This window comes from Battus philenor, unplaced genomic scaffold (genome assembly GCF_028537555.1).
Source record: "Battus philenor isolate CCGP_79_NKW_IND1 unplaced genomic scaffold, ilBatPhil1.0.hap1 SCAF_20, whole genome shotgun sequence".
Classification (NCBI taxonomy): Eukaryota; Metazoa; Arthropoda; class Insecta; order Lepidoptera; family Papilionidae; genus Battus; species Battus philenor.
In genome coordinates this window covers 10,927,287-10,942,713 of record NW_027181683.1, presented here as the reverse complement: position 1 = coordinate 10,942,713, position 15,427 = coordinate 10,927,287, and the positions used below count along the sequence as shown (strand labels likewise).

The following is a 15,427-nucleotide window of genomic DNA, read 5'->3' as shown; positions in this document are numbered from 1 at the left end:
ATGACAATTTTAAATTAAATATCACAGATTTTTATAAAAGACGTTTTATTTTTAGTCTTACAATTAGAGTTAAAAACCATTCTTTTTTTTAATTCATTATATTACCTTTATAGGTTTTTATACAATTTTTATCTTAGTTATAAAAATAAAAATTTATTTCCTGCTTGTCTTACCGACCCTCAAAGTCTAGGGTGAGTCTTTTCTTTTTATTGTTATCTGAATCACTTTTTTTACAAAACTCAAGGAATTTAAGACGCAGATTGTCGTCGCCCATCAGAGAAGCGATGCTTGCTCTCTCTATTTTTCTCCATATCTCAAACTCTAAATCAGAGCGGAGTCCTCTTAACACATGACAAGTAGCAATAACCTGCACTACGGTGGTAGCACACTTCGGTTAATGACCCTCGTCTTCAGACATTGCGATATTTTGGACGAGATGTTTCGGGGCTTCCCGAACGCTGCCTATCCCATGGTTATTCGGCAAGTGATCTCTTTCTCGGAGTTGGACTCGTCAAGCTGAATGGTTTGTCCCAGGTGTATATAATCCTCCAAAATTTGTAGTGTACCATTTTCGACAATTACTTCGTCTTGTATATTTATTTAATAAATATTCTTCACTACTATTTTCAACAAACTGTTGTATAAAAAGATTCTGGTATATCAAAATTTTGATTCGACTTGTGTATACTAGTAAGAATTGAGAAGAACGTATGAAAAACTTAGTAACTTACTTTTTGTAGGTATTCTCTACGTTGTCTAAGTACCACTATGATACCAACATCGGTGTTTGTGTTAACTGAATTTTGATTTGATGACGTCTTAGCTCCTATAAATAGGCCACCCACGTCGATAGTCAATTGAAGGTAATTAGTTAGTAACGCAATTAAAACAAATTACGTCGGAATCACACGTACTAGGTAAGTCGTCTACTTCCCGGAAATAGGAGACGAATTATTTGCTACAACAGATCCAAAAATATCACATTATTTACTATCGATATTGTGACTACGTTGTCTAATTAAAGCTCTTCTACTCAGATCAAACCGGACTCATGGAAAAGTTGATTTTTCGTAATAATGACGTCACAGCCTAATAGGCCCGCTGCCAAATTAACCTTAGTAGAAATTCCTCGGTGTGGTACTAATAATTCTAACCGTAGTTTTGATTATCATTATTTCAGCTATAAGACGTCGGCTATCCAATATAAGCCCCTGTAGATTCCCAGCGGGATAATCTGAACGCATGGGTAGGCTTCCATTAGATGAACAGACAACATAGTGCTGGGCCGGTGATCGTGACGACTTTGGAGGCTGTCTCTGCCTTGAAGAGGGCGTCCATCGGCTGAAAAGAAAGAAAGAAATCTGGACGGGCCTTGCTTCCAGCGTGCATGACCTTAACAAGGTCGTATTCACCTTGCAGGTTGACGTCCTATGCCGTGACTGCTCCTCCGTGGTCTCCATATGGTTCTAGCAGCTATCTGCTATGTGGCTTGCCAACTGCCACTTAAGTTTACAAATTCATTGGACTATTTTGTCTATTTTCGTTAGTCTACAAATCCAAACATAGCGTAGCCTAGCTCGTTGAGTGACTCTTAACTTGCCGATGTGGCCCCGGAGAGACAACGTTCCATCACTGGTAAACACATTTTACGATTATCAACCATTAAAATAAATTCTTCGATCTACACGTCTAACGTTAAAATGTGGTCGTGTTTATTGTACGTAAATTCATTGTTTGCATACTGTAAAAATATAGTTGTTTATTCCATGGATCGTTGTCCTTCATAACATTTGAAGCAAGATTGTGTATGGCTGTTACGTGATAATCTGAATGAACCATTACGGTTATTGGGTAATATAGTGTCATATGCTTTTTTGAAATTTGAACTTCGACTCCTAGTCATATATATATTGTTGTTATTTAGTTTGGGAAGCACGCGTAATGGAATTGAGCAGTGGTAGCCCAGCTGTAGAGGACCAAGACTGGCGATCATAGGGCACGGATTCGATTTCCAGAATACTATCTTATATAATTCACATTTTGTGCATTAATTATACAGTATTGCTACTGCTCTCAAATAAATTTTCAGAGGAAGGATAGCAGGGTCTTCTGCCTACCATAATACCACACTGTGATTGCCAACGTGTTGGTAAAGCGCGGCGATTATGGAATGTACCTCTGTAGATATCTCTGGAGATTGCCTATGCTTTGTTGGCATCTATAGGCTGAAACTACGATGTAGTTTGTATCTTAATATTGTATTCGTATATTATATAGTTATGTATAGAGAGTAAGTATATTTATGTTACCAACCTACCCATAATTTTTCTTGCACCTCCCAAAAGGTTAACTCATATAGAATTACTACGTCATCAAATTTGCATCTGTGCGTATAATATAATAAATCACTATTAATAATAAATCTATAAACAGGTTGAAAATGACTCGCACAAGTGCGTACATGATATTGCTGTATATAAAATGTATGATAGAATGCACCTTGTATGGCTTAATCCGTCTACACAGTGGGTATTCTGGAAAATGGCTTCCGCGATCTCTGGCCTCATTTGCACTACGAGCTATGGCTGTGACTGTGCTCGAGGATAGTAATGAGAAAATCCGTAAATGAACGAAAATAGCCAATATAGCGAATAGGCAAGTTTTTTTTATGGCTCCCCCCCTTTTGGGGACTTTTCGTACGATCCCTGTCTTGTGTTCATAGGGATAGTTTTGCTTAATCATTTTTTATCTTCTCGCACTTTCTATTCCTTCTTAATAATTATAATTGCACAATGGGTGAGGCCAAGTAGCGTAGAATAGATGGCCGCCAGGGCGTCCTAGAGTGGACTGGAAAACGCAGTGTAGCATGTCTACGCAAAAGTTTACAGCTGAATTGATCCTTCGAAAGCGCTGGATTCAGACCGCTTCTAATCAGTCTTATTGGAAATTCTACTACGGACGTTCTACTGCTGAAGTGATGGGAAAGACCTTTCTTCTGGTCTGAAGTTGCGAAGCACATTCTTCTTTTCAGACGATGGAAGCCCTGCACTGTCTGCATATTTACCGTGACCTTAACAATGTCGTTGGTCCACCTAGTGGAGACACGGTTTAATGTTGTTCCGCTGTGGGCATTTACAGCTTCACCGGTTTTAAGGTGACATGGCAAATTACAGTATTGAGGCCTTTTTCAACAATCTCATCTCAAGCTTTATATCCTATCTGATTGGAAGGACCTGAGCTCTCCGTGGTGTGACTTCCTTAGGCCAAACAGTCAATGAATGCATTTTGGATCTTCAAATGCATCCCTATCCTCTTAAAGTGCCATCGTCATACGAAGGTCAGCGACTATTAAGCAATGTTATTTTTTGACAACGCAGCTCTGAAGATCGAACGGGTGGTCCGTCCAAAGCCACTGGCATAAGTTTTTCGAGTAGAATGTCTGTTGTCTTTTACCAACACTTCGTTTTCCGTATATCTTACCCTGTACGATAAGTTAAAATTTATTTGTAACTAAACTTTCAAGTTCAATTTTTTACATATTGCCACTGTAAGATTTTTAAATCGAATATCAAATTTTAATATATAACCTATTCTAAATTCAAAATCACAGAAATCTTTAAAGTTATTACAGCCATTCCTGATGTGTACACAGATTAATAAGTACAATTTTTCACACGGCTCTACTGATGTACTTAATGTTTTTTTTTTAATATTCATGAAGTTTTTTTTCTATTTCGGACGAAGACAAAATCATAAAAATTGGTTCAACCGTTTTTGGATTATAAATAGGTGAATGTATAGCAGATTTGCTGTCAATTAATGTACGGTATACCCCATCTATAAATCAACGGTTTCAGAGATAATTAATAACGTAATGATAGTAAAGTAAGAAAAAACGTTTTCACAATTCGAATTGCTACATTTAAAATTAATTACTGTTTCTGTCCGATGTAGACTTTGTACTGCTAGAAGTTATTGCTCTGTAGCATTTTAATAGAGAAAATAATTTAAAGTGAAATATTTCAGAGTGCACTTTATGCAGTATGATTGAAAATAAGTATTTTTGCAAGAAAACTTTTGCTTTGTAGCTTTTCGCTGAGACGGGCTATACATTTATAACTAATTATAAGGTATAAGGTTACCAGTGTGTATATCTGCCCCGCAAAGAATCGAAAAATGTTATGTTTGTAGATGAAGTTACAGGTTATAATAAATATATATATATATGTGTGTATGTATATATATTTATTTATTTGTATTTATATATATATATATATATATTTATGTGTTTGTGTGTGTGTATATTACGTATACTTAAGTATAACCGTAGGCATTAAACTTATTAAATTACGTATTTTCGAAGATAATCAACAAGCAATTCGTCCAACACACGGTATCAGAATGAAAGTTTTTTCACATCGTGTTAAAATCAATTTAACGTAAAAAAGCCCACAACGGCCCGCTCTCAACAAAGGGCGCTAACAATTTGCCTAATGGAGCGTTCCGTCGCGATCGTATTGTAAAAACGCATCCTTCCTTGTTCCGCATCGCTCTCAACGTTTTTCCCGGGCTTTTCAATATAAAATGGCGTCCGGTGGTGCAGTTGTCATCAGTTTCGGGAATCCCGTCATCCCCAAAGGTTGTGTCGTATCGAACTGTGCCCAATTGGATTGTATTATATTTAATACGTAAGTGTTTTATTGCTAATTATTTGAGTCGCCATAATTGTATTTAAATGCGTTCGGATACTCGCACTTGAATTGCACTTCTTTATATTATGTCAAAAAATTATTATTAACTCAACATTGGAAATACCGTACAAAAATGTATCTTACATCTAGAGTCATAATATTTATTATGTAAAAAATTAAATAGTCAACATATATACTATGAAATATTAAAGTATACACTTATTTAAAAAGTGTAATCTTTGGACACGAAACAAAATAAAAAAAAACAATTTACAAACATTACTCTGCATAAATGTTGCAGTCCCGATAGTGCGATGTTTAAATTTTGATGGAGAATTAAAAAACTAAATCTATCGCTGCAAAATTAAAAAAAAAATTTTTAAAGCATATTCCTTATTTGAAATGCGAAAATATTTGAATGATCGACAAAGATGGAGGACGAGTACCGTTCCAACATTTTTATTATATACTATAGCCTATGCATCGCTGCAGTCGTTTTAATTCGAGCTCTTGGCAAAAGCACTCCACTTATACTGCCATAAAAATACATTTCAACTTTATTGCCTAGATCAAAGTTATTAAGTTGAAAGTATGCAACTTGATAACATAATATATTTTATTTTTCTCCTTTAAAATCATAAGTGTTATTGCAGGTAATATGGTATCGATTCGAGCTATAATATTTCTTTATATCAATTTGTAAAAAGAGAATAGTTAAAAATTCAGCGATGTCTGAGGGTAGTACAAAGTTCGCGACAAGTTCCATGATATGTTAACTTTATGACCCCATCAAACATAACGGTGTTTGATGGGTTCATAAAGTTTTACTATAGTGCTACCGAAACCGCTGTACCTTTACGATATCCCGTCTATAGACATGTTGACGCTACCCCTGAAATATATATTACATATAAATGTATTTATCAAGATATATGAGACCATGTCGATCTATCGATCACATCAGAGTCGCTGAAAATAATAGCAGTTTAGAGCCCCAATCTTCAAAACCCGGCGACTTGGAGCCTCTGTTTGTGGTGAGGCGACACCTTTACTTAAAGGGTCATTACCAGTCGCGCTTCCGCGATGTCGTTGTCTCTGAACAAGATTACATTCCATCAATCCCTTGTTCCGTGTTTTGGGATGATGACGGTATTAAGAAAGAGGCAATTGGCCTTCGCCTGTACCCCAGCATCTCGGACATAATTGCGTGTAACTACTTCTATTAAGTTAGTAGTGTGGAAGCTTCAAAAGTTCACCCCTGTATAGTTCATTTGTCAACAAAAAATTTTAACGCTTTTACGTCTCTTTTCAATCATCCTGTATATAGTCATCACTCTGAAATATATTACATTAATTTATTTATTCTATTGGAATACGACAGTCTAGTAATTTCTGGTAGCCTAGTAAAAAAAAACCGAATTTCAAAATCCGTTTATTTACTTTATTATCGTTATAATTATTTATTATTTCTGAAACCATTGAATTTTGTACAGGTTGTATTATGAGCTATATATATTTATCTTTTTAAATCTTATATATATACTGTTATTTGGACCACAATATATGTCAAATACAATTATAGTAAAATATTCACGGTACGATCTGTCTGTGTGTGTGCGTGTCTGTGAGTGAAAATTAATCATGTAATTGACACGCGGTTAAGATATTTACACGACACAATTGACATATTAATCTTGCCTCATTGTTATCACAATAGTCGATATGGGAAACAAATCGTTGCAGTGTCACGTACGTAACGTAATTGCCGCATGTTCAACGTGAAGTAATACGGTTGTTACACGTAATATGACAATAAGGCTCTCAGTATTGCGTATGTACACCGATGGTATTTTTGTACGAAGCTATCACATTAACATAAAGTTTTTGGTACATAACTATATGTCTGATTTTCTTATAAAGATACCTTTTCGTGACTGGCGAAAAGCTACAAAATTATTTGTAAATACGATGAATGAAGGAGGGTATAGATATTCAAACTCACACGGAGTGAATCCTGGACTATTCCAACATGCTAGGATGCATGAACAACTTCTGGCAGCGATGACAAGTCAAATGAAAACTCTCGATATGGGTTGCAGTTATAAAAGCATAGATGTGTAATAGTAATGAACTAGTGGTGGGGGTCCATATATTTGGTTTAATCTCTTATGTATATGTTACTCAATGTCGATTATTTCGGAACGCTAAACGGGTATTATCGACAAGTGACAGCCCTAGCCGAGGCCCACTCGTGGGGCCTGTGAGCTTAGTCACTCCATGGAACTCACCGAAGCGATCTACTAAGAGTTCGGCGACCTCCCAATCCGGTAAAATAGTAACATGTAGTAGTCCAAAACGAGACTCCCTCAGGAGTCCTTGAGATTTGCTACTTTTAAAAATGCCTTAGGCTAGGCAATCTGCACCCTGCCAACTCATACTCGCGGAATCTGCAAATGCCATTTGGGCAGCAGAGAGAGTCCTATAAAAAAAATTCCCACTAGGACATGAGATTCGTGTGTGTGTGAGAGAGAGAGAGAGAGACAAAGTATACTAGTGTTTTTATTGATTGCCTTTTTTCATTTATGTTTATGTATATATATATAACCACCTGTATATGTCATGAGAAGAATTCCAGAGTTGAAAGTAATTACAATCGGATTGATCTCCTGTATAAAGCCATCCAACAATTCAAAGCTTCGAAAATTCCATACGTCCCTATCCTTATTATCCAAGAAGAGCCCACAACAAATTTCTTTTTTTTTTTTTTAAATATTTCGATACTGTATAGGGGTTCATTCTCAAAATTTATTTTCATTTCAAAATTCTTACACTATAATACAGTTTTATTTTTAAGTTTTCACTTACTATGCACCTAAGATATGTTACATGATGATTTAGATACATCACATGGTAGGTTGTAGTAGTACCGTACAGTTACTTATAAGAGTACATGATTTTTGAGAGGTGTTTGTCTTTAATTACACGTTTTGCATTCCGATTCTGGGCTTACGCAACCTATAAATATGTGGGGATTGGTATGTCACATACGTTTCCGATGTTTGACTTTCAGGCATATCGGTTTCATTACGTTTTTTTTTTCACCGTGTGTAATTATTTTTTACATAAAAAATATCGTGTTAATTACGTCTAGATAAACAAATTTAGAACAGTTAAACTGTTACAGGTAAAATCTCGCGTTAGTATAACATGGTAGTCGTTCTTAAGTCATAGGAGCAGTACGTGTAAACATGTGGCTAGCAATAACAAAATTCCTATTGTTATAACATCGAGTATGTACGCTACAATAAGCGATATACAATACTGCTCGACTACGGAATGTATTCGCTCGGTCGAATGTATGCGGGCGATGTATTGCTAACAGAAAGAAACCGAACTAAATACGAAATACGAGCCGTGAAATTGTGTTACACGGCCTCCAATGCGGCCGTAACTCCGTTCGGTTTTTCCTCGCGCTGTGACGGCCCGTCATGTGATAACGTATGTCCGCAGAATGACAAGTAGGTAGAAAACGCGATGGACAAGTGTACTCTACACTTGTACATCGTCCTCGTTTATGTCGTTTAAGTTAATGTTATTAATTAAAAATTACAAGGATAATTTACAAGGAATTATAGAGTAATATTATAGTCCAGTTTTTATATTTTATTGAAAATAAGGACTGTTGAAATTTGAAATCATGAAGACATATACCGTCACCATTTTAGTTGTAGAACGTGCGCTGGTGGTCAATCATAGATTTTAAATATGACTTGTCGGAATCGACCTGGATACAGCGTCTTCCAACCACCTTTATGTGCTATGCCGGGAGTTAAAGAGTTCAGAAACATAGCCCATCAGATTGGCTAATGGGCAGGCCACATGGCATGCAGAAAAAATGACTAGCTGGGACTTTAATTTTCTGGAGACACTAGAAATAGACCTTTTTTTCGATCCTATTGGAAATTCTTGGGGAAGCCTGTCTAACCATGGACGTCATACGGTAGAAAACATGATAATGATGTATTTATCTTACTCGTTAAAGTAAATCAATTCTGATTTATTGTAGATGTTAAAAGCTTCTACACTTATTTCCAATTATCCTGTTTAAAGTAAACACACTGAATTATGTTACAATATTCTTTTTCTAGCCAATAATTACTGGCAGTACAAAATCAGCAGAGATAGTAAACAATAATTATTTTAATACGTAGTGATTCGAATTTTGAAAATGCTTTTCTTACTGTACTATCAATACCGTCAATAATTGAAAGTAAATGTATACATTCACAAATGTAAAGCTTTTATACTTTGTAACCAATCGGCGTGTATAATATTTTTTAACACGCTTGCTACTAACTACGAGTTTATTGTTTCAAAAAGAATTCCAAATACTAAATTTTCCTGTACTGCGTATGAGACCCAATAAGTTTCTAATATTACTTTACTATACCATCGAATCAATTTCAATTATACAAGGGACTATAAACATGGCTTCTGCTCCAGATTGACACTTGATGCATAAAGTAAAAATCGAGGGACCTTTTAGACCTAACGCAGTTAAAATCGGGGAGGAGTCAATAGCCTCCCTGATAAGCGAAAAAGACACGTAAAAAATGCTATAGAAAGAAATAAAACGTAAATATTGCAAATAAATAGATAATGAAGACAAAATAAGAGCAGAATAATATACAGTACTGTGATATAAAATAATTATAGAATTTAAGTAATAAAAATGTGATATAAAATAACAATGTAATTATGGTAATGTAAAAAGAAAAGAGGAATGAATGAATGGTGATACAGAGCAAAAGGGAAAGACAGCAGAATTGTGGCATGAAAGAATAGACCGAAAGACAATGTGAAGTATGAAAGAAGGTATTTGCCCGGAAAGTCCCTGTCCCACAAAAGATAGGGGGTACGAGAGGCCCCAATAGCGGGGGCCATAAAAAAAAGACTTCTAACCTAACCTTTTTTTTTTTCGGTTGGGGAAATCTTCTGGTATTCAAGATGCCTTGCCTCTGGGGGGAGGACAGGGGTATGTGGGATTCCTACCCACTAAAACCCCCCCCGGTGGTCGCCCTCTGCGTTAAACGGGGGACCGCGGTATCTCCCGGTCAGGGATCGCCACGCGGTCTTCCCTTGCGCCTTGCTATTTTTCGATAGCCCGTCCCGGGGTATGCGTGGATACGCTACCCCCGAAACCCTCGTGGTGCTATCACGATGGTTCGAGACCACGTCGAACCATCGTCCGCCTCAGAGTCGCAACCTAACCTAACCTAACCTAACCTAACGCAATGAATACATTTGAGCGTGTCTGCGTTGCGAAATCTATATCGAATAACGCCACCGCGCGTTACGCTAGCGGCAACGGGCGTGTTATCGTCCGGCCAGCGATAGAGTTATCGTATAGTCGACGTTATGTTTACGTAGTACGCGGAGGAGGCTCGGGCGTTAACACGGCAAGCGCTATTTCGTTTTCTCATGCGGTTCCATCTAGTGAGTACCAAATGATTTAAACTTTTTTATTTAACCTAAAGGTTATTTACGTACTGCTCTATATATTTATGTATATACTAGCTGATCCCGCAAACGTTGTTTTGCAAAAAAAAAATTTAATTAACAAATAAAAAATAAGGGTTTATCGTAGAGGGGTAAAAATTTAGAGTTGTATATATTTTTGTTTGCTGTATCGTAAAGAAATAAAAACAAAAAAAATCGTCAAAAAATTAAAAAAAAAATTTTAAGGGTGAACAACCCTTATCACTTAGGGGTATGGAAAATAGATAGTAGCCGATTCTCAGACCTACTGAATACGCATATAAAATTTGGTAAAAATCGGTCAAGCCGTTTCAGAGGAGTTCAAGTTCGAACACCGTAACACGAGAATTTTATATATTAGATATATAGACTAGGTATATGTGTGTATATATTACATATGTGTGTGTACATGTGAACGTGTGTGTGTGGTGTGTCACTTTTTTGTTAATTAAAGTCTTATATAAAACAAAGTGTGTCTTCATCTTTTTAATATGATTTGGAAATTAATTATAAAAGATCGTACGTAGCAAGTTCGATTCCAAGGATGCAATCTTAATTTTCAAATTTTAAATTAATTATGTAGGTTTGTCAATGCTCGTAGACAAGTTTTCACGTTTCACGACACAGCGATCGACAACCCGCCTACCCATAGATATCTTTAAGAGGGACATATTCCTTGCAGTGAGGTTTATGCAAGATAAGTAGCTTTCTCATGAACACAACTTGTTTATGTTTACAATAACATTGAAGATATAACAATCTTTGTTTTAAATTTTCTTATATGAAAGGCACGCACAGTAGACTGACGAGTGTTGTCCTTGAATGCTTCGACGTATGGGCAGTTTAAGTTCTTCGATTCCGTTGACGGGTTTCCACGCGGTGATAAGAAATTTATTTGCATCTCTCTTCTCTATTTTTATAAATTCTGTTTATGCCCTTTAAAATAACGGTGGTGATACGAGGTATAGATGACGTCATCAGTGATTTGTTCCTCGTATTGTTTATAATGCGTGTATAATATGAATTTTCTTTGGTTTAGTTTAATGAGTCGTCTCCAAGTGATTATTACGATAGTTTTGTTTAGGGTTCCCGGGAGCTGGGTAATATGTTTTTACTGAGAAACCCTGTCTAGGTAGGTAGGAATGGTTTTGGTGAAGTTTTAATAGATGTATCGTCTTATCGCTAAAAGACAATGATAAGATCATTAGAAGACGTTAGATGCAGTATACAAGAAAAGGACTAATATTTGGCACTAATTGACGGTGCACTTTGTTGCACGACTACCACTGCATGTGCGGAAGTGGCTAAATGTTGGTCCTTTTCTTACTTAATATGGACTTCCGCAAGGTAACGCCTGATTCCATTAAATAAAAAAAAATAATGTGACATTTATTAATGTCATCACTTTTAACTTTTTGTTGATAAATGAGCTGTACATTTACTTTTTTAAAGCTTTTACACCTATAACCAATCACCCTGTGTATATATATATATAACTATGAGATAAACAATATCGACAATTGTCACTTTGTATTAGATTTAATTTTACTTAACGCTACAAAACTATTCAAAGGCGGCCAGTCTTTTCAATATAAAAAGCATTTGAAAGTTCTTATATATACAGCTACAATAAAAAATTTTGGGGTTTTGTAAATTTCTTAGAAACGTATAATCACGCGTTGTCTTCATGGAATTTTAGTACTGTGGTATTACAACAGCGACAGGTATCCCACGCCTCGGTGACATGTCGGAAATAGCAGTGATTCTTTTTAATATGATTCTACACGAACACGATTTTTAATAGAAACTTTATTGAATTTTCTTGATCAGAATTTGTATTGTCTATACATGTAAATACGTATAATGTGTGGTATGTGGTAGTACAAGTTATTTACTTACTAATGTTACATTTTTGTTGTCTATTGCCAACTTCGAGATAGAGATCTCGTCGAATTTAACTCAGATAGGTAATGTTTCGGAACATCTAGGTTGAAGACGTGGTCGCTTATGATAGGCTTATAAGAAGGCTGTAGGTGACCCAAAGGAATATTACTCTCAAGGGCTAGGTTCGGGGTTTCGCAGCGAGATCGAATCAGAAACAAGGAGATTTTTGGAAGAAACAAAGTGACCGTACCTCATTGGCCGTTGAAGCCGAAAAGTTCTCGTGTGGCGACCACGATTTGGTAGACGCGGGTAGACCCCCTCACTAGGGAGACTGACGGCTTAGTTAATGTTACGGGAAGTAGCTGGATCCGGAGACGGAAGACTAGTCAATTAGCGATCTTTGTAGGAGGTCTATGTCTTGCAGTGAACGTTTATAGGCTGAAAAATAATTAGAAGGTGTAGTATATTGGAAGTAAACACATATTTCTGTATTAAAGAAGAAAATCGCTGACGGCTGTAACACAGTTTATGAACAGTAAAGAGTTACATGTCGTAAATTTAAATGAATATTTTAATAAATGTGTAGAGAACCCATCATAACAAAAGGCCACTCACACTTACTACTCATTATAATTTGAACCGTTTATATTTAAGACGGTACGAATTTTTTTTTCTGTGTACCTCTCCTATAACTGCTATATACATTAAACGTAAGTTATTTTTTATTTAATATTCCAGACAAACTTTTGGTATAGTTTAGAAAAAATATAAAATTAATCAGTTTCCTAATTACAAGCTTCCATCAATAAATATAGAAAAATGAATATTAAGAAATGTTCATTGTCATTAATAGCAGCAACTAGACTCCCACAGTAAGGCATAAAAGAGATCTTAGGTTAAGCGCCCTCTGTGTCCTGCCACCTTGAACCTACTGATGCCACTTGGGCAACAGTGTAATCCAGGTTTAAAATTTTTTAAATTCAATCATTTATAATTAAAAGTCCGAATCATAATTGCACATTATAAACATAATCAACTTTATACAGATACAAAAACGTCTGTCTGTCATTGTTTTTTTTATATATATTTGAAACGTTAACAAGTTTAAATTAAAACCAAGAATCGTTTGATCGATTGTTTTTTGGTAGACGGCTACGAGTTTAAGAGATAAAAAAAACGCCCCGCGCCGCACCGCCGCCATTTTCGGTTCAACGGTCCAATGGAAGGACGATTGTGGTTGTTTAGCCGTCTGCGAATTCGAGACGGACCCCATGTTTGATTGTCTGGTTATTTGTATATGATACTCACAGTTAATAACAGGTTACGCTACACCCTGTGCAACATTGAACTATCTGCGCCGACGGTGTTCCTATTGTCAAAAGTAATTGGCCTGTCGTAGTCTTAAGAAATAAAAGTGTCATATCTTAACAACAAACAAGGATTACTTACGAAAATAAGTTTTTTTATTTCATATACTGCATAGTAGTAATAATGTGATTTTAATTATATTTTTATACGGTTTTATTTAGTTCGACCCGTACGGAATTTGTTTGTGTCAAAATTAGAAATTGAAATTTAAGCACCTTCCCGTTGTCAGATTGATCTGAAATTTGGTACATACGTTTAATTTAGATAACAATACAATATAATAAAATCAATAACATTATAAATCTAAGATAACCGCCGATACAAATTGGCGGATTACATATTTTTCCTTAACCCCCTCAATATGGGTATCAAATGAAAGGGCTACACTAGTAAAACACGATGATTATGTCAAAATTTAAAATTCAAGATGGACGCCGTTCCAATATGGCGGACTAGGTACATATTTTTCCACAACCACCACAATATGGGTATCAAATAAAACCGTGTAAAAAACCGTTTAACTTAAAAGTTTTTTTACCGATTTTATTGTATATATATTTGATTACATACTACCACTCAATTTTGTTTTATTAAAAACTGATCGGAAGAGAAAAAAGTATTTTTTACCATTTACTTCGAAAACAAACTGTAAAAAGATATATATATTTATTAAATAGAATTTAATGTTTATTGTTTTGCTAAATGTACATATTCTATGACACGCTATCTGCTAATGTGCTAAAAGCTATATTATATGCTATGTGCTAAGCCTCAATATAACACATTCATTATTTTTAAATATTGCGTTAAATTTTGTAGAAACAGTTGTTTACCTTATATCGATATCTTTTGATTTTTTTATTTTTTACCTTCGTATCACAATGAAAATAAAAATATTAGTGGAATTGGACAAGCAAGCAAGGTTTTGCGCTTACTTATACTATTATACTGTATTTTTTTAAAATAAAAACAGTCAACGGTTCATTATTTATTGCGATATTAATTAATTTATTTTATTTTCACCTTCAATTTTATTAAACTAATTACTTACGTTAAGATAATAATGAAAGTAAGATCTTTATAAATGCTAGATTATAATCAATCATCCTATAGAAAGTTGTGCCTTTAAATAAAATTGCAAGGCTCCTAAAAGCTTCCTGATCTGACAAGAGCCTACAAGAAAATGAATCAGGACTTTTTGTGATCACTTTGACGCAATATTAGCTTAAAAATAACTTTAAACTGCATTTAAAACAGTTAATATTTATTTTCTTAATTAAAATAACAAAGATTAAGTTCACTTTTCACACAATTGTTTTACGTAATAATTTGCTGTATATTTAAGTAGTTCTCGTGTTTTGAGCTAACGCCAAACGGACTGGTAATCACTGGACGGTAAGCTGACAGGCGGCACGTTCACCACGGCAAGCATGACCCCTCTACCCATAACGGTGTAATAGATGCGCAAGCGCATGTAAACCTCCTTAAAATAATATGGCGTGCATTCCAATTAATTCTAGTCCCAGTGTTGTGTTTTAAAATCTTTATTGTTAGGTTATAATAAACAAATAGTGGATTAATTGATACGTGATCTCTTAGTCTGGGCTTCATTAACAGACTAGCAGTCACTCAACCAGCCACGGAAAAGCTTGGGAATTTCCTTACGGGCTAGAATCAAGAATAAATGGGATGCAGAGACGAAAGAAAGTAAGCGACATGGTCCACCAGATAGACAAGTTGTGACAGTGGACAAGTCAATGTCCTGGAGTGGTCACCACGTACCGGTTCACAAGGCGGAAAGACGACCTAGTTAAGATCTAATAGATTCAGGCGTTACCTCGCGGAAGTCCATCCTAACTAAGAAAGGGACTAATATATAGCTACTTCCGCTATGCAGCAGTAGTCGTGCAATTAAGTGCACCGCCCGCTAGCCTGCGCGTGCGGTT

At 35.6% G+C, this 15,427-nt stretch overlaps 1 protein-coding gene across 3 annotated transcripts in view; it reads left to right on the top strand.

The window, feature by feature from the left end:
• Positions 1–15,427, top strand: part of foi (fear-of-intimacy) — a 45,189-nt gene that overhangs the window by 11,815 nt on the left and 17,947 nt on the right. Inside the window, exon 1 of one of the 3 annotated variants that reach the window (XM_068765624.1) lies at positions 4,632–4,688. The exons of 1 other annotated variant lie outside the window; for it this stretch is intronic. The gene's annotated coding sequence lies outside the window, so the exon portion shown is untranslated. Of the gene's footprint in view, positions 1–4,631; positions 4,689–12,794; positions 12,824–15,427 lie in introns of those variants that run through there. One more of the 3 variants, XM_068765623.1, reaches the window with a different exon arrangement.